The sequence below is a fragment of the Camelus bactrianus genome, chromosome 11 (assembly GCF_048773025.1).
Source record: "Camelus bactrianus isolate YW-2024 breed Bactrian camel chromosome 11, ASM4877302v1, whole genome shotgun sequence".
Lineage (NCBI taxonomy): Eukaryota > Metazoa > Chordata > Mammalia > Artiodactyla > Camelidae > Camelus > Camelus bactrianus.
In genome coordinates this window covers 12,404,639-12,424,707 of record NC_133549.1, presented here as the reverse complement: position 1 = coordinate 12,424,707, position 20,069 = coordinate 12,404,639, and the positions used below count along the sequence as shown (strand labels likewise).

Below are 20,069 nucleotides of genomic sequence, written 5' to 3'. Positions count from 1 at the left end.
CAGCGGGCATTCCCAGTGAGGATGCTAAAGAAGCAATGACCTCAAGAGTTGGATTGCTTTGTGATTTGTACCACCTGCAACATTCTGGAAGTGTTCAAACATTTCCTGTATACCTGAATCACATCTGAGAAATGAGCCTCTCTGCCCAGTGGCAGCAGCTCCCAGTAACTTTTAAAGGTCTTGACTGGGAAAGCTGGGCTGCTTGTCCTTGGCTCACTGTCCTCACCAGCTAGACCCAGTATGGGAGAAGGATATTAGCCAGTGACTCTTCCAGAATGCACCACCAGTACTCTGAAATCACTCTCTTTTCTTCCCTCTGTCTTCATTGCCCTGTTGACCCATCACTAACCTCATCTTGTCCTCTTCCCCTTAGCATTTGTGCGGTGTGCTTCCTTTGAACTTTATTTAGGTCCAGTTCATCAGACTGGCCATGGTGATGCACTCATTTCAGTGAGACACATCCAGGGGGTTTATCCAGGGCATCTGACTGAAAACCAACAAGCAAGCCACTGCCAAACCTTAGGCTTCCTTGCGTGGGAAAGTGGCAGAAACACATTCTCTTTTTTATTTCCACAAAATGTACATCCCCAAAGCACACAGAGAAGCACATGCTGGCTAGAAGTGTCATTGTTTATTCAAGATGCCCTACAAAGGCAGAAAGAGGAAGAAGTGGACCTTTGACCAGCAACGCCAATCTGGCGGAAACTTCGAAGGAGGAAGCGTCTAAGAACTGGGCCAGAGTGAGAAGAACTTCCTTTGTGTCTTTGGGCAAATTCCGATCCTTGACATCACCTGTTTGAGGCTTCCATGCACTAGCGTCTTGTCCACCTCCCACCATGGCTTGTCCTGGGAGGGGAAGGAACTGGCCAAGACAGCCACCTGCAGGGAGTTCTCTGGGGAAGGGAGGGAGGGGGGAGTGGAGGGAGGGAGACGTTCGTGTGCAGCAAGATTTGAACTCATCCTTCCTGCCCCCAATTTCCACCCCTCACACTGAGCCACACAGAATATAAATCCTAGCTTGGGAATAGTGTCTCGCCCTCCCGCAGAGTTAAATTATTTTGAAAGGAGACTTCCAAAGGAGACTCCACATTCTCCTAATACGAGAATGACTCACTAAAGGAAACCATTACTTGTATTCAGCGGGTTTCTTTACAAACGCGCGTTAACTTCACTTCCTAGGAAATCCTTACTTTTCACCTCAACTACAGCGATTGATCGAAGGTGATTCCTAAAGAGCTGTCTTCCAATCGACTACAAATTCGGGCCCGTGACCCAGTGTAGACTGGAAACCATCTTTTTCGTTCTGCCTCTGTCTCTCTTCCTCTGTCTCTGTCTTCCTCTGCCTCTCTCTTTCTGTCATTTTCCACTTCGCTTTGGCTCACCATCTAGTTCCGTCCTACCCCGCATAACCTCAGAATCTGCAGATGAAGTTTCCATTTTAATTCCGATATTACAGGGCTGTCTATTCTGCAACTCCAAATTTTTAGTCCTAAAAATGGTACTTTCACATAGATGTTTGAGACTTTTTTTCATCTAATGGACCAAGATGGCTGCAAATATAGTACAAATAGACCAATTAGCTCTGCACTGCTTCAAAAGTCAGGGTAAAAGTGAAAGCTATTTTAATGGATAGAACCCATTATCATTTATAAACTTACATCTTTGAAAAAAATAGTAAATCTTATAGTTTCATAGTCGTACTGCTACTTTTTCCTGCCTTTTAAGGCATCTTCTAATGTTACCAGAATTTTCTGAGAACAAAAGAATTAAACAGTAAAATTCATCATGATACCCTTTTTAAAAAACTGAAGTATGGTCCACGTACACCGTTGTGTTACTTTCTGGTGTACAGCACAGTGATTCAGTTACACACACACACACACACACACATACTTTTTCATTATAGGTTACTACAAGATACTGAATATAGTTCCCTGTGCTGTACAGTTAGGACCTTGTTGTTTATCTATTTTATATATAGTAGTGTGCATCTGCAAATGCCAAACGCTCCATTTATCCCTCCCTCCCTTTCCCCTCGACAACACATGTATAAGTGCCATCATATGGTATTTGTCTTTCTCTGTCTGACTTACTTCACTTAGTATGATGATCTCTAGGTCCATCCATGTTGCTGCAAATGGTATTATTTCATTTTTTTTTTTATGGCTGAGAGTACTCCATTGTATATTTATATACACCACATCTTCTTTATCCAGTCATCTTTTGATGGACATTTAGGCTGCTTCCATGACTTGGCTGTTGTAAATAGTGCTGCTGTGAACATTAGGGTGCATGTGTCTTTTCAAATTAGTTTCTGTCTTTTCTGCATATGTGCCCAGGAGTGGGATTGCTGGGTCATGTGGCAAGTCTGACATCATGATACCTTTTACAGCAGCTTTTCCTCATCACCACCTGTTACAAGGTCCTTGTCTAGTTTGAAGGACTAGGGGAGTGACTTCCTCTAGAGCTTTTTCATCGGTGTCATTATGTTTCTAGTGTCTGATTTGTACCAAGACTTCACCAGTGAAGCTGATGAGTGTTTCTATCACTGTGTTTGAGAAAGATAACTTCCTTTCCACTGACAGCAGCTCTAACTTTATCCACGTCTCCTTTTTTTGTTCAGCTCCTTGGTGCCTTGTGCAAATTACCTGGCTTAACAGATGTTCACTTTTTGGTGACTTTTTCACGCCTTCCTGGTACTGCCCCTGATGGAGCCTGGTTCCCTCTCCCCTCCCCACGGGCAAGAGACTTGAGCACTTGTAATCGATAAACCCTGTCAAATACATTTGCATAAATTCTTCTTTCTGTCTTTAAAGCTACAAGACTTACGTTTCTCTGCATGTTTGCTTTGTTTAAATGAACTTGATCACAGATTGTATAGAATGCTGCTTACTTGCTTCTGAATGGTGCTAGGTGCTCAGGGCCTGCATCCACAGGCAACCGCGTAATTTGTAGGGCTCAATGAAAAACAGAACTGCAGGGATCCTTGCTCAGTAGTTACTCAGAGTTTCAAGTTGGTGACAGCAGAGCATTGGACCAAGAGCTCACCTCCATGAAATCTGTTATTCCTACATAAATAACTACTTGGGCATGATCTTGGCAGTTTGCAAATTAAAAATAGCAAGGAAGCAAACTAAGGCTAAATAAGATAATTCTGTCACTCTCAGAGCCTTGAAAATCTTCCACTGACTTCGGATTTCTATTGTTGCTGTCAGAAAGTCTGCTGTCAAGCTAACTGTTGCTTCTTCGGAAGGATTTTCCTCCCTGATTTATTTTGCCTTGCGGGGGTGTTTCCTTACAATGTATCTAGTTTTGGGTATCTTGCTTTGACCTAATTTTGCTTCCTGAATTGAATTTTCTCTCTGTTTTAGAAAATTTGCAGCCACTGACCTTAAGAATATCGTCTCTTGCCCTGTTTTCTTCTTTCTGGAGGTTCAGTGTGATGCATGCTAGAACTTTCCATGTCTTTAACTCCTCCCCTCTCCCCCATTTTGAAAACCACTTTGTCTTTCTGTGACGCACTCCAGGTCGTCTCCTTCTGAACCACTTCCTGGATCACCAGTCCTCTCTGCAGCTGTCTCATCTCATCTTTAAGCCCATAAAGTGTTTATTCTTTGATGACCACATTTCATTTCTGGACGTTCTCTTTGGTCCTTTTTCAAATATGTCTGTTTTTATTTTTTAAAAGATTCTGATTATGTCTCACAATTTTGACCTCCACTTTTACATTTTAATCATTTTGGCCCTAATTTATAGCCTCTTTCTGATCGTTTCCTTCTCTGATGTTCTCAGAGCCCCTGCGGGTGGGAACCCACGCTGCTTGTTCTACCTGTTGCCTCTGGTTCTTCGTCGACTCTTGCTTACATCTCCTAACGCATCTTGTAGTTTTTAATTGTGAGCTTCTCTTTCAGAGAATGTTCACTGTGGGAACCTTGTGTGGCAGAAGTTGAGAATCTGTATAGGGAAGTTTTTCATTTGCTTTAGCAAGTGCCCCTTTGATATTATGAGACTGAGACTCTTAAAAAAAATTTTTTTTTTGGTAGGGGGAGGTAATTAGATTTACTTTTATTTATTTTCTGATTGAACCCAGGACCTAGGACATACTGAGCACATGCTTTACCACTGAGCTATACCCTCCCCTGGAAATTAGGACTCTTTTGTGTTACTTAATTGGCTTGGGGCTCCTAGACCATACAGGTGAGGAAATTTAAACTCAGGCCTGTGGTTATGAAACTCAAGGTGACTTTTTTCCCTGCCAGAGCCCCCACTGCCCAGACAGCCAGTGTCAGCACCTGGCCTGGTGTTCAGCCAGCTCCAGTCTCAGGGATTTCCTTTACTGATCTCAGCTTTGCTCTTAAAACCATGTTTGTTATTTTTGTAGGCATATCTAGGTATTTTGTGGCCGGAGGTTTTTCAGATTCCCTTCATGATATTGCCACAAATGATAGTCCCTGTCATTCTGAAGTTCTGTGCTCAGAAAACGCTTTCTCGCTGATTACGTATTTTGACATCGCTCTAGATGTCAGAAACCTCTCAGGAAGCAGGCTGGGCACCCTGACCAAGCTCATGGCACCTCTGTTGTGCTCATCAGAAAGTACTCCTGATTTCCATGAGACTGTGGTTTTGTTCTGCAAAGAAAACAGCTAATGTACTCTTTGCTAAAAATGACTGGGGCGCACAAATGGCTGGATTTATTTAGTACCAAAATTTGAGCTGTTTTAAAAAAATCTTAGGAATCCGAGGACTAGGGGAGGGTTGCTGGGCTCTGGAGGGAAAACAGAGGGAGGAAAGTATGTCAGTTTCATGAGGCGTGCATGTTCCTAGCCTCGAATAATGTGAAGATTCATCTCTGCTGTTCCTTCCTTTGGCTGTTGAATTTCCTGCCCCTTAAAGATCTGTTTTACCAGAAAATGAGAAAGTCTTCACCCAAAGAGGCACCAGAGAAATGAAGTCAGATTACTGTAAAAGGTTTCACGGCTGAGCCAGCAGGAGGGGAGCTGGTGGTTACTTCCTGTCTCACCCTGGAGGAGGGGCAGCCCAGGAAAGGGGTATCTTTGCTGCAAGGATTCTCGGGGGTTCCCGCACCTCTCCAGGGACCTGCCAGGCTCCCGGGAGGGACTGTTCTGATATCCAGACGGGGAGCACACAGCCCTGTGGGCCAGTGGAAAGCCATTCCCTTATTCGTCCATCCATCACCCTGCCTTCTCAGAGTGAGGAGAGGGCTGTGTGGTGAGTTTGGGAAGGGGACTTTCAGGGTGACTAGTACCTGTTCTTCACTCGTGTGAGGGTGTTTGTGGGTGTTTTTTTTTTTTTTTTTTTGGATCGTAAACCTTATTTACTCTGAATGCAAAGCCACATAATGTTCATTGTTTTTCGTTGTTGTTACAATTCTGTTAACATGTTTTTAAAAAGAATGTGGTGCAGTGGCCCGGCCTTTGCCAGTGAGGGAATTCTTGGCCCACTGGTCCGTTTATTTCTTCTGTTCAGGGATCACTTACCCAGCATCACATCGTAGAGGGTTTTGTGCTAGGTGCCGTGAGCCTAAAAGAGAAACTACAAATAGCCCCTGCCCTTAGGAGTCACCTTCCCCAGCGCATCATGCGTGTGAGCAGGAAGTCCTCAGCCCAGCTGCCCGCCAGACCCCCTGGCCCCGCGGACCCCCTCCCGGACGCGCACTCTGCGCTGGGCCGCCGAACGTCTTTCTTCCAGGGCCGATCAGACACCCGCCGAAGGGGCACCATCGCGCCGACTGCCTTTGAGCCCTTGTTGTAGCTGAGCTCTGCCGTGTGCTGGGCCCTCGCCGGGGTCAGGGAGAGACCCGGCGTCAGGAGGAGGCCCGGGCCAGGTTTCCCGCTGTGTTTCTGGGGCACCTGGACGTGCAGTGACGTGTGGACTTTACGGTGAGTGCGGTTGGCTGAGCCTGAGTCAGCTCCGGGAGTCTAACTGCCACAAACAGAAGAGCCGTTTTCTTGGAGTCCACTTCTCATTCCACCAAAATACAAGCCCCTAGAGGGCTGCTCTGGTCACTGCTCTGCCCTCAGCCCAGAAGAGGGCCTGGAGCAAATGTCTCCTCCACATGGGAGGAAGCTTCCTGTTGTCAGATTATTTACTACGTCAACATACAGAAAATAGTGTTGTTAGAAGCCAGAAAATGATACCACTGATAAATGCACACATGCTACTTAGTCAAGAAATATTTCCAACTATTCTGTTTCTTTAAAAAGCCAGAATAGAAAAAAACACTCTCAAGGAGAGGGTATGGCTCAGTGGTAGAGTGCGTGCTTAGCATGCGCAAGGTCCTGGGTTCAGTCCCCAGTCCCTCCCCTAAAAGGCGATAAACCTAATTACCTCCCCCTACCTGACAAAATAAAATAATTAAATAATACAGTAGTAAGTAAATATTTTTTAAAAATTCTTTTTCTTTAAAAAAACTGTAATTAGTTGTTTTACCCTAAGATAATATTACTGATGACCTTTTTTTCTTAAGAAATTTCATAGCTTCTTATGGTTGCATCAATGAAATACCTAGAATTGAAAAGGGAACTTACTGGTTTGCGTTTTCAGAATGTTTGTATCTCCTGGGTCTCTGGTGTAATTAAATGCTACTATTGTCTCTGAAAACTGATGCAACTTTCATGAAGCAATTGCCGTAACATGGCCTCTGTGTAACAGTTCCTCGTGTAGGCTTTTGAGAAAAAAAGAAGAAGAAGGAGAAGGAGAAGGAGAAGGAGAAGGAGAAGGAGAAGAAGAAGAAGAAGAAGAAGAAAAAAAGGCTTAGGTTTTGGAAAATATTAGAAAAGCGCCTCTCTCCAGGCCTACCATGTAAGCCCAGAGCTTTCGCTCCCCTGTGGACCATGACCGGTTTTGATGGGCAGTTCCTCATTTGTCGCTGGGCTTTGGGCCTCACTTCTGTTTTCTGACCACCGGCCAGCCCTGTGGTTGTCACAGGAGTCATGCAGTGGGAGGTGATGTGGCTGTCACTCAGGCTCTGGGGCCTCACACAGATGCCAAGTCTGTTTCTGGCAGGCTCTTCTCCCAGACACGGTGTCGGGAAGCCATGTGGTCCAGCAGAGCCGGGGTTAATGATCAGCTCAGGGATGAAGGCTTCCTTTCCGTGTATCCCCAGTGTCACTGGTGGAGGAGGGGACCATTGGAACAAGTCCTCTTGCCTTGCTTCCTTCCCCTTGCATGAAGGGTTACCAGTATACATCCTTTTCATTGGGAGGGCTATCTCTGTACAAATCAGTCCAAGGCTACACTCATGATTGAAGCAACATCCAACATTCCCCAAAGATGAAGGGCTTCTGATTATCTGCAGCTCATTAAGAGGACCCCTCGCTAGAGGACAGCTCTTTGTGGGGTACCCACCACGTTCCAGGGAGCCTTCTGGGGTCCAGTGGTGCCGTGGTATACAAACCCAGACCCTGTCCCTGCTCTCACGGGCCCACACCTGGCAAATGAGTGAACACAGATCAGTATTTCCATGTGTCTTGTGCTCACAGAAGATGGACCACAATGTATTGGAGTGGCTAATTTTTAAATTTTTGGTCAGATTGAATCCTTTTTTTTTCTTAATTGAAGTTTAGTTGATTTACAATGTTGTCTTAGTTTCTGGTATACAGCAGTTATTTGGTTTTATATATATATATGTATGTATTCTTTTTCAATATAGGTTATTACAAGATATTGAATGTAGTTCCCTGTGCTATACAGTACGATCTTGTTGTTTATCTATTCTGTATATAGTAGTGTGTATCTGTTAATTCCCAAACTTCTAATTTATCTCTCCCTCCACCCTTTCCCCTTTGGTAACCATGTTTGTTTTCTATGTCTGTGAGTCTATTTTTGTTTTGTAAATAAGGTCATTTGTATCATTTTTTTAGATTCCACATATAAGTAGTATCATGTATATTTGTCTCGGTCTGACTTACTTCACTTAGTATGATCATCTCTAGGTCCAGCCATGTTGTTGCAAGTGGTGATAGTTCATTCTTTTTCATGACCGAGTAGTATTCCACTCTGTATATAAACCACATTGGTCAGAACCAGTTCTACCAATCACCACGACACGGTCAAATCTACAAAACACTGGGAACTTTGTAGGGGATAGAACATCTTCTAGGATACAGAGTATTTTGCAGCTCCCATCCTAAGCCCCACCTCCAGCCCCTCTTTGGGCTAGACAGCCACCTCTTTGGATTCTTGGGGGGCTCATCCTCCCCATCCGCAGTGTGACTTGACAAGAACTGGGGTACGAGTCAGTGAGGGAGGCTGCCTGCCACCCAGCAGGCTCCCCCAGAGGTAGGCAGGTTGGAAGCAGGGTGTGGTTCATGTTTGGTTGTGCAGAGCACATGCTAGGGTGCTGGAAGAGAACTGAGGTGAAGCTGAGATCAGAGCCTTCCCTGGTATAGAGATTCTCGGTGACATTGCTGATCAGCTGGTGGCCGTGACAGCCTGTCTGGGAGGCCACCTCCACCCTCAGCTCATCTGAGGAGGTGCTGCAGGGCTGGGAGTGCTGTCTGCACTGACAACTCTTGTTTTTCTGCTCGGCTTCCATCCAGGGCCCCCCTCTGGGCTGCTTGCTGGCCCTGGCCCTGGCAGATCTATGGTGTGGTTTAGGGGGCATTTCAGCATGGAAGGAAGGGCATGGGCTGGAAGACTAATGGCCCTGGCCTCCCAGCCCTGCACTTCATGCTTTGTAATCTAATGACATTCTGATGCTACCTTTTAGTTGTTGCATGATGTGGGGTAACACTTGGAGAGGTAACAAATAAACCCTCGAATTTCAGAGTCTGAGCACTGATATTTACATCTTGTTCAGGGCAGTGGGCGACTCCCCTCAGGTGCTGACTCGGGGAGCCAGGCTCCTTCCGGCTCATTGCTCAGCCATCCCCTGGGGGCTTGGGGACCTCTGCGTGGAGGGAGGAGGTGAGGGAGAGGACACCTCTTACCACGTGAACCACACAAGTCGCTTCTGTTCACATTTCCTTGAGTTGGAGGACTGCGAAGTGAGACCCCAGTGAGGATTCTCTCGTGTGGGAGGGGAGCGGAGTGCTGCTGGACCATTAGTCAATCCATCACAATAAGGGGTCAACTTCTCAAGCCTCAATTTCCTCATCTGTAAAACAGGCATGTAGAAGCCACCTCCGAGAGTTCTGTGAGGATCAGAGCTAGTGTATGTGGTGCAACTAGTCTAGCACCAGACATAACCCTTGGCCGTGCTGACAGCCCGCGAGAGAGGGGCTCTCTCATGGGTGGGATTGGGGGTTATCCAGTCTCGTCCCCCCTGGCTACTGGGAGGGCTTTGTCCATGCCTGGGCTTCTGCCCAAGGTTCCATGACGATGTGAAGCAATCAGCATTCTGTATTATAATTATTGTGTAAACGCAAGTGTATGTCGTGATGATCATCACGTAATGTGTGTTGTGATTATTCGGTCGATGCAAATGAACATCTCACTCTGATATATGTTCACGGCCTAATATTCCCGGGGCCCTGACCTAGGCTTTAAAATATTTCCCCATTGTCTGCTATCATTCAAAAGGCTTTTGTTATCAAAGCAACATAGGTCATTGCAAAACTTGCCAACCCACCGACACCTATACAGCGGAGCTTAAAAACTTCCTCTCCAGGCTGGGTGCCCCCTCCCCTACCAGCCCAGCTTAGATCAGCAACCGTCGTTACCAGTTTTGGTAAATCTGTTCAAGAATACTCTGTTTATTTCCCAGCGTGTACAAATCCTTTCTTTTTCCACAAAAGCAAAATCAGGCTGAGCTGTGCTCTGACGCTTTCCTTTTCACAGCCACGTGGTCTCCCATCGTGGCCACAGTTTATTTAACCAGAGACGAGAGCTTTAGTGGTAAGTGAAAAGGCGCCAGACTCTTCTTTTCGCCGTGTGAGCTGTCTAAACTCCCCAGTCCCCTCCCCATCAAATTGCAGTCCCCTCTTTCCTTCTCGCCGAAATCACAATTCCATCTGGCTACATCCTCCTGCCTCCTACTGGGCAGCCCTCACCATCCTGGGAAGTGGACAGGCTGGTTCCAGGGCTCTTGTTTGTTCTGTGTTGAAAACCCACAGGGACCCCTTCCCTGTACCTGTAGCTTCAGGCTGGTTCAACAGAGCCAAGTTGTCTTTGTTATGTCCTCCAGGCCACTGAGGACACTCGGTTCAACGTCAGGGATTTGGGCCTAGAGATGGTAGATCAGAAAAGGAGTTTCCGTCTGTTGCTCAGTCCCTTTGGATTAAGGCTTCTCAATGTCGTGAGAAAACCAAGTGGTTCTTTCAACTTTGCTGCGGTCCCAGATGGGGAGGAAGGCCACTGAGACTTCAGAGATCTTGGTGAGTCTGCATTCAAATAATGAAAATGCTTTAAAAAAATGTATTGATGTGTAGTTGATTTACAATGTTAGTTTCAGGTGTACAGGCAAATGAGTCAGTTATACACACACACACACACACACACACACACATTTACATATATTTTGTGTGTGTGTGCACCATACAACTGGCCCAAGCCGGGGGAACCACCTGGCTCCAGCCCTAGAATAGTATTTTCCAGTTTCTAGCCATCCGTGTGCCACCTTCTGCTTTCCTTTTCTGCATCTTTGCACACCACCTTTACCAATTTATTTAGTCTCTATAGATTTGAATAATTGCCCTTAGAAATTTACAATCTATTTTAGCTCTGTCTTAACCCTAAGGAACGTCTTGGAGTTACAGGTTGGTTGTGTAAGCTACACTTTTTCCCCCTAACATCACAAGAAATCCAACTCTGAAAAAATTATTCGTCTAGGTACTGCCTAACATCACGGTCTACACCGCACTTTGGCAATTCCTGCCCTGGTACCTTCTGCATCTCTTCAAGCGAGATGTGGCCCTTTGAAGCATTTGAGAGGAGGCCCCTTGAGAGACCTCTGGGACATGTAGGATTTGTGATATCAGGCAACCACATCTGTTTATTCTGCACCAGGACACAATGGCATTTTTGGCCACAGTGATCCTCATGGAATGTTCTTCTCTTTTTCCAGAAAGGAAAGAAATGCTTCCATTTTTTCAGCCACCACCGAGGATAAGGAGTGAAGTGTGAGGACGCATCCAGGGACCCTTGCTCCAGCAGATGGAAGGATCTTTTACTGCTTCACATGCCCTGGGCCAAGCTCACATTCGTCCTATTTTTAGACTTTCGGGCTGACTTGGTGAATTTGGCCTCCTTTTCAACAGATCATATTAATGAACTGCAGATGGGCCCGTAATTGGTTCCTTTCTGTCACAATTATTTCACGTGCAGGCAAATACACTCGATGTCTCCTTGGTGAATTGTTACGCAGTTTCTAAAACCTCTGCGGGGTCTGGGAACAGGTTTTCTCTTTGGCTGGGACATCAGAGGACAGACTATTCTAGATGGATTTACTGAAGCGCTTGGATGCACACTCGGCGTCCTTGGCAGTTACGCTGAGAATTCCGGGATCTTGGCTCTGCAGTCAGTTACATGCAGGCACTGATATTTATTATCTCGGTGGTTGGAGGCGAGGGCTGCGTTACTGGATGATATTTAGAAACATTTCCCCTATGTATTAACGTACTCACAAGCTCCATTATTCCAGGGGTCTGCCCACCCCTTCCCCTCTCTTGGCCACACCTTGAAGTATTGCCATATGTCCGGGACTCCACAGGCATTTTAATTTTATGTTCTACAGACTTTCCCTTAAGAGGCTCTATTTTTCCCCTTTGGCCTCATGTGGAATCTGGGTCCAGTTTTCTCAGTGTGACAATATAAAACAATGGGAAGGTGAGTCTGCACACGCAACAGCAGGAGATGTTGTCCGTCCGGACCTCAGGGAAGCACAGATGTTGCAGACAACCTTAGAAGGATTGGCTGCCGTCCTTGTACTGCAGAGAACCAGCAGCAAGCTAGGGTCCGGTCCAGGCAGCCATCCGTATCTTCAGGGAGCAAAGTAAGCAGGGGGAAGTGACTGTGTCTAGATCGTGTACTGAAGTCTTGAGGGAGCAATTGACTGACTCCCAGCAGAGTCTCAGCCAGTGGGGAGTGATGGAGGACAAGACGAAACTTCCGCCCCGTTCATCCTCCAAGCAAGCATCAGCCCGCTTTCTGGTGAGTTACTCACTCAAGTGAGCGACTCTAAATCTTGCCAGTCAGACAGCTGGGATTTATCCGTGTTCTCTCCAACCTGGTGCATTACCCAGGAAGCCAGCTTTTCCCTCTGGAGCATCCTTGTCATCCAGGATGCACACGGAGGGGATGGTCACATCCCCTCCACATCAAAGGCTTTGTACCAGGACACAATTTAATATATGTGTTTACCTAGATCAAAGTGTATTTGAAAACTGAAGCTTCTGTATAAAATACAATAACTTCATTTTCAGGTCAGACAAATTTTACTATTATTATCTGCCCTTCGGATTATTTGGGCTTCTATTCATCAGTGAGATTACAGAGAGTTACCTTTTTGTTTTTTTAAGTTAATGTATAATTGACATACAACATTATATTCATTTCAGGCATACAACACAATGATTTTGTATTTGTATATACTGTGCAATCACCACCATAATACGTCTAGTTAACATCCATCACCACATATAGTTACAGAATATTTTTTCTTGTGGTGGGAACTTTTAAGATTTACTGTCTTAGCAACTTCCAAATATTCAATGCAGTTTTATGAGTTATAGTTGCCATGCAGTACATTACATCCCCAAGACTTATTTATTTTTTAATTGGAAGTTTGTATTTTTCAGTTCTTTTCAACCAAGAGTTAATTTTATTATTTCCATGTGTGGCATTCAACAACAATGTCAAACTCGGGTAATTTTAACTTTTGGAGTTGAGAACTTATGTTGCCCAAATACGTTCTGGGATGTCCTTCAGAAAGGGCTGACTCTCAGCTGTCTTACAACTCACTTGTCTCTTACCGCATCTCCGAACTGACAGATGGGACAAACCATATTGGTCATGAATCCTGCTGGCTCTGAGAGGAAAAGACTAATGGGAAAAGGCATCTGAGGTCGTTCTGGTCCGAGGGACAGTTCAGCCTGGCCGCTCCTTGGGGATGGTGTAGATGATGTGTGTTGAAGGACCAGCCGCCCTCCCTGCGTCTTCCAAGCCCACTTCTGATGATGGTCTTGACTTTTCTGTAGCCCGTGACCTATGGAAGTGCAGCGCCCATCCCAGGAAGAAAAGTCATTTCTCTCATCCTGAATTAAATGACTGGGGTGCCCAACAGTTAAGTAGCAAGTGGCCTTCGGACAGATGGCCATCCGAAAACCCTGTTTGTCTCACCTGAATTCACTTGAGCCACCAACAGCTCTAAAGTCCTACAACAAGGCTCTAGGAAGTCACTTGAGTTTTCATCATCTCTAAATGATGACGTTTAATTCGCTAATATGTGTGGTTTGGTCTAGATAGAGGATTTCCTATTTCTTCCAAGGAGTTGATTCTTTTCCTAGCTCACAATTTTGAGCGTTTACTGCCTTGAGAATTATAGTTGACCTGGGAAACTATAGGAGGAAAGGGGTGAAGTGATCATGGGCATGAGTAAAATTTTTATTTCTACTTTTATTTTTTAATTGAAATAGAGTCAGTTTGCAATGTTGTGTCAATCTCTGGTGTGCAGCATCATGCCTCAGTCATCCGTATACATACATATATTCCTTTTTACATTCTTTTTCATCATAGGTTACTACAAGATACCGGACATAGTTCCCTGTGCTGTACAGAAGAAACTTGCTGTTTGTCTATTTTATATATAGTAGTTAGCATCTGCAAATCTCCAGCTCCCATTTTACCCTTCCCCTTCTCCACCCCCCTGGTAACCATGAGTCTGTTTCTGTTTTGTAAATAAGTTCATTTGTGTCTTTTTTTTTAGATTCCACACGTAAGTGATATCCTATGGCATTTGTCTTTCTCTGTCTGACTTACTTCACTTAGAGTGACAATCTCCAGTTTCATCCATGTTGCTGCAAATGGCATTATCTTATTCTTTTTTATGGCTCAGTAGAATATACCACAGCTTCTTTATCCAGTCATCTGTGGATGGACATGTAGGTTGTTTCCACGTCTTGGCTATTGTCAATAGTGCTGCTGTGAACTTTGGGGTGCACGTATCTTTTCAAATTAGAGTTCCCTCTGGATACAGGTGGCCATGGAGTTTAATCTCTGACTTATAAACACTGAACGAGAGGCTTGGTTCCTATCAATTATTTTTAAAAGATTTATTCAAGCTCCCAATGGGCTTCCATGTATTTGAAATGAATCACCGAACATCCCTCTCTCTTCTGCACGCATCCATCCTTCCATTTGCCATTGGAATTGAGTTTCTTAACCAATGAAGCGACTTGTTGGTGCTGCTCTCATGACATCAGATTTTGATAGAAGGATGTCTCCTGCAGACCAAGGGTCTCCACCCCCAGATGAACCTCACTGTCTCAGCTGGTCCTTTTCTCTGCCGTGTGGTGCATCAAGGGGCTGAAGAACAGAGGAGGGATGTGTCTGAGGTCTCAGGGCTTGAGGGCTCTTCCCTTTGAAGATTGGAAAGGGCTTTGCAGAAGAGGGTCAGTGTTTAGAGTGACTAAATAACTAACAGCTCCCACCCATATGAGCTTTCATTTTTCAAATATATGTAGATGGTTATAATTAATAAAATGCACATTTATTTATTTGAAAGCATACCTACATTCGTTACAGACTTTTGTCATTATTTATTTTCTTAATCAAGAAATTTTAGACATGCAACCACTATCCCATGAGAGTGTGCCAAACTTTGGGGGTTCAAAAAGGGTCCTCACATTTGAGAACATAGGAGCTGCTAACAAAGAGGACGGCCAAGGCCAGTGCGGGGATGAACCCTTTAAACATCAGGCCCAGCAGAACAGAGGCCTGCATCCTGGGTGGGTTACAGAGCAAAAAGACAGAACCAAGGATGGGACCTGGAGACAGCCGACTCACAGAGCTTCACGGCTTGGCTGGTGTTTATGAAATTCCCGCTTAGTCTGCTGATTCTTTAATTTTTTTACTGGAGGTCCTGGGGATTGAACCCAGGACCTCGTGCATGCTAAGCATGTGTTCTACCACTGAGCTGTACCCCACCCCTTAGTTTGTTGATTTTTAAAGCGAGTTTTAAAACTAAATCCATTGTCCCATTGCCTAGCCCCAGTCTGGGTTTGAACAGTTAGCCCAGGAGAAACGGAGACACCGACCTGACTCTGGCCTTCCAGGGAGAAGGAGTGATACCGCCTGGCAAGACGGCCGGAGGGGGCTCCCCGGGCCCTTCTCTGGGCCAGGGACGAGGCCACGATGCTGGGTGTCTGGGCAGCGTCACCTGCTCCTGGTGGGACAGGGCCCCCTCACCTTCACCTGGGCACATAGTTGTTTTTAGCTTTTTTTATTTGCTTGGGGGTTTCGGGGGGGAGGAGTAATTAGATTTATCTACTCACTTATTTTAATGGAGGGACGGGGGCTTGAACTCAGGGCCTCGTGCGTGCTGGACACCTGCTCTACCGCGGGGCTACCCCGTCCCCACTGGGCACGCAGCTCTGTGCTCCCTGCTTCTCTTCTCTGCCAGAGCTGAGGCTTCGTGCGTCCAGGGCTGCGTCAGCCCGGGCCCAGCGTGGGACATGTTTGTGGAATGAATAATCGATGAGCGGATAAATGCATGAACGGCTGAGTATGACTTCGACTTTACAAGTTTAGAGACTGAAAACATTTTGAGGAGATTTTCAAAGTCCAGATGGCGATTTATTAAATATGCCTTTCATTTTGTTCTCTTTTGGGCCCGCACGGATTTCTAGAGGTCAGAGTGCTCCATGAAAAGTCCTGATTTTTCCCGTTGGTCATGGAGACAGGGTATGCTCATCGTGAAAAAACTAAGTGAAGAAAAGGAACGAGGACCAAGGTGACCGGCCTTCATAACCGCACTGCCACGCAGCTCCCGGAACACCCTTGGCTCCCTGTCCTGCGTGTGTCCTGCGCAGCCTCCGCGGAGCTCCAGACCGCCTCCGGCCTCCCTGCCCTGCCCCGTGCCCCGGAGCCCTGCCCGGCGTGGCATAGCCCGGGCTCCCTCGCACTCCCCGCCCTGGCTCCCTGTCACGTCCAGCCAGTGGGACGCACCGGCCAGAACAAGGCCTGTAGAAGGCAGTGAAGCCGGGACCCTGCTCTTTTCTCCACCACATCCCAGTGGACTTCACTTTCTACTCCCGGCCCCTCCTGCGAGGTTCCAGTCCTGACCAGGCCCGGGACACAGCATCTCCTCCTCATTCTTCGTGCACACGGCCGTGACGGCTTCCCTGGCGCTGGTCTGGGCGTCCCCCTCCTGTCTGCCCACTGACCTGTGCCCACGGCTCCCCGTGTGGGCCCTTCACTACGGCTGCTTCATGGGAATCGCATGGATGGACACTGCGTCCTGCTGGGACCCGACTGAAACCACACACACCTACATTTACGGACGTGCCATCAGACTGCATGGTCTAACTTACTATCTGCTTCCAAAAAAAATTTTTTTTTTTAATTTTTAAAAAATATTTATTGAAGTTGATTTACCATGTTGTGTTAATTCTGGTGTACAGCATAGTGATTCAGTTATACATTTATATATTCTTTCATATCCTTTTTCATTATAAATTAATATAAGATATTGAATATAATTTCCCGTGCTGTACATTGTAAATCAACTATACTTCGATAAAAAAAATTTTAATTAAAAAAAAAGTTTGTTAAAGTATAGTTGATTTACAATGTTGTGTTAGTTTCTGGTGTACAGCATGGTGATTCAGTTATACATCTATATTCTTTCATATTCTTTTTCATTATAAGTTATTATAAAATACTGAACATAGTTCCCTGTGTTATACACTGTAAATCAACTATAATTCAACAAAAATTTTAAAAAATGTTTTAAATTAAAAAAAATGTGTTGAAGCATAGTTGATTTACAATGTTGTGTTAGTTTCTGGTGTACAGCATGGTGATTCAGTTTTATACTTATATTCTTTTTTATTATAAGTTATTATAAGATATGAGTATAGTTCCCTGTGCTATACATTGTAAATCAACTATACCTCAATAAAATTTTTTTTTAATTAAAAAATTTTTTTTAACTTTCTAAAATTAAAAAAAATTTTTTTAGGGGGAGGTAATTAGGTTTATTTATTTATTTGTTTGTTTTTCAACGGAGGGACGGGGAATTGAACCCAGGACCTCATGCATGCTTAGGCCACACTCTACCACTGAGCTCTACCGTCCCCCTTAAAACTTTTTAAATTGAAAAAAATTGTTTATAGAAGCAGAGCTGATGTACAATGTTGTGTTAGTTTCTGGTGTACAGTATGGTGATTCAGTTATTTTTAAAGTCAGTACTTTCTTACAGGAATCTTTTAACGTCAGTAGGTAGAATTACGTCCCCTCATTATTTCACTTGATAAGATTTTCAGTAGGGTTTGACTGAAGCCCTCAAGTATTTACTGAACACCTCCCCTGTGCGAGGCATGGTCCCCGCCCTTGGTGGGGCGGGGCAGTGCTATCTGGGCAGAAAGACAAATGTGTGAATAACTGGGCAGAAAAGAAGAAGGGCCAAAAAGGAGACACCAAGCAGAGTTATAAGAGCTCCAAGGAGAGAGAGTGGGGGGCATTGAGGGAAACTTCCTGGATGAGGCAGCATCGATGACACACCAGGGGACAAAGACTTCACCCAAAGGGAGCTGAGGCCTGGAAGACACTGAGGACAGAGAGGACGTGACAGCCCACGCCTGGAGCTGCAAACATAAGGCTTTTTTTGCACGGCAAGGCGTCTGCTTGAATTGAGCAGGATGGAATGTTCTTCCAGGGCACTTCCACTCATGTCCCCTCTAAAACACTTTTCTGGAATGAATATCATGTTTTTTTTTCTGCTTCCCCTCTGGACGATAAACTCCTTGAGGCCAGGGATGAGTCCTTCGCATCCTTTGATAAACATCACACGTAGCACAGGGTGGGGATTCCAGCGGAAGTGCACTGAGTGAGTTGGAAGGGACAGTCTGTGATGGGAATGGAGATTGGCCGTCAGACCATGGGGGTCGTGAGGGCCAGGCGGGGGGTGTGTGGGAAATGCTCTGGACCCGACTCGTTCTGTGGGTGTGTTCTCTCTCTTCTAGGCAAACGCTTTGTGGCTTTGTGGACAGGGACACTGTCTTCTAAGATGCCAGGTTCCATTTTTCCATCTTCTTCCTTCTAACTGTGGGTCGGAGGTAGGAAGCCCAGCCCCTCCTCCGGGCAATGATTCGGGGGAAGAGGTTTCATGGCTCACGTTAAATGATTCTGCAGAATCAGGCTGGTCTTTAAAACAAAGGGCAATACAGTTGGAAGAGTCCCTCTTTTCCTGCCGCCCCACCCCCTTCTCCTCCTGCCAACCCAAGAAAAGCCAGAGAGCCCCAACTTCTGCCCCCAAAACTCCCTTTCTCACTCATCCTCCACATCCTGCCTGCATCCTTCGGCTGGTGGCTGAGGGTGCTGATTGTTGGGTACCGGAACAGAAGAGCGTTTGGGATACTTGTACAGCCCTTGTGTACTTTGTAACCAGGTGGATGGTGGTGTAGCAGTGGCAGTGACAACACAGAATCAGAGATGGGTACAGCTGGCATAAGCATGATCGGCTGTGCCCTGGCCGTGGGTGACTTCGCTAGCGGGCAGCTGACCTCGCTTAGAATGTCTGCACCCATGGGGTTGTGCAAATGGCGGGGGAACAGGGCGAGGGGAAGCCCAGAGCTTGGTGCAGGGACTCACCCCGTTTCATTCTTTCCCTCCCTACACACAAGTACTCTCCTTTTTCATTCCAACTTTCCAAAGGAAATACGTGTGTATTTCTTCGTGAATGATTATCTTTAACATCATTGGCAGTGCAAGTTCCAGCAGAAGTGTGTGCCTTGGACGATGTAGCTGGAGAGAAATCAGGTTTATCTGGCTTTTGAAACATCCCTATTCTCTTCATCCCCAAGCCCTGAAAGAAAGAAAGAAAGAAAGAAAGAAAGAAAGAAAGAAAGAAAGAAAGGAAGAAAGCTGAGTGTCAGGCTTCTATTTCTGACTTCAGTTGTTCCGTTAGCTCATTAGTCATGAAATGGACATTAGATGCACAAATGACCCCCTGAAGCATGTAATTCGCTTTTCAGGGAGGAGAGGTGCTTCGCATGAAACCAGTTTGCACTGATGGAACCTCGGGGTGTCCTGTTACAATGGTTCTTGTCAACATCCAGCAAAACCTGTTGACTGGTGAAAATCCGGATCGTAAATACTGTTTACTCCAGAATAATTTGTAATTCCTTTCCCAGCTCAAGTAACTATAAACTCCTACAAAGTGCTTTATAAACACTCATTAGAGTATTTCCAAAGCCCTTTGAGCTCCACGTGATTATCTCATTTGGCAATTGAGTAAACTGAGTCACAGGAGTTGAAAGGCCTGCTCAAAGCTGTGCCAGGAGCTAAAGGCAGGACCAGGCCAGAGCTCAGACTTCCTGACTCCTCGTTTGGGGAGCGGTTCCACGGGGCGTTGGGGCTGGGACACCTGGGCTCCCGACCACCCGGGGTCCCGCGGTCACACTGGCTTCCCAGTCAGCAGCTTTGTACTCAAGCCCGTTGCCTGGGACTGGCTGAGGTCCCCTGGGCTCTAGACACATCGCTGAAAAGGCGATCACGTACCAGACAACCACCATGTCCTTTCCTCCCTGGCAGCCTGGTCTCCTCTACGCTCTCATCCTGCTTATAAGGGCCCAGGGACACAGAAGCCCAGCAGTTAGACGTCGGTTTTCTGCTTTTCCATGTGTTCATGGCGGCAAAGAGCCAGGATTAGCTGGATGCAGTAAACGTTTCCTGGTTTTTGGCTGCCCTGCCTTGGAACCCACTTCTATTTGGGCTCCATCACCAGCCAGGAAACAGAAAATGCTGGCTCCTTGCTCTCCTGGACCCCTGGCAGGAGGGTACGGCCACAGGACCCAAGCCTGGCCAGTGGGAAGCACCCCCAGGACTCTGAGTGTGGGTTGAGGAGACGTCCTGGGGGTTTGCAGACTTCGCCAGGGGGTGGATGGACG

The 20,069-nt window shown here is 46.1% G+C and overlaps 1 long non-coding RNA gene across 3 annotated transcripts; it reads left to right on the top strand.

Moving 5' to 3' along the window:
* Positions 1-4,776: 4,776 nt before the first annotated feature.
* LOC141579033 (uncharacterized) lies at positions 4,777-17,337 on the top strand. Of its 3 annotated transcripts, none has more exons than XR_012509934.1 (4): positions 4,777-5,229; positions 5,577-6,822; positions 10,148-10,337; positions 11,027-17,337. It is a non-coding gene; the product is annotated as an uncharacterized LOC141579033 (long non-coding RNA). The 3 variants fall into 3 exon arrangements; XR_012509933.1 differs by having other exon boundaries at positions 4,777-5,900; positions 6,673-6,822; XR_012509931.1 differs by having other exon boundaries at positions 4,777-6,822.
* Positions 17,338-20,069: the final 2,732 nt, after the last annotated feature.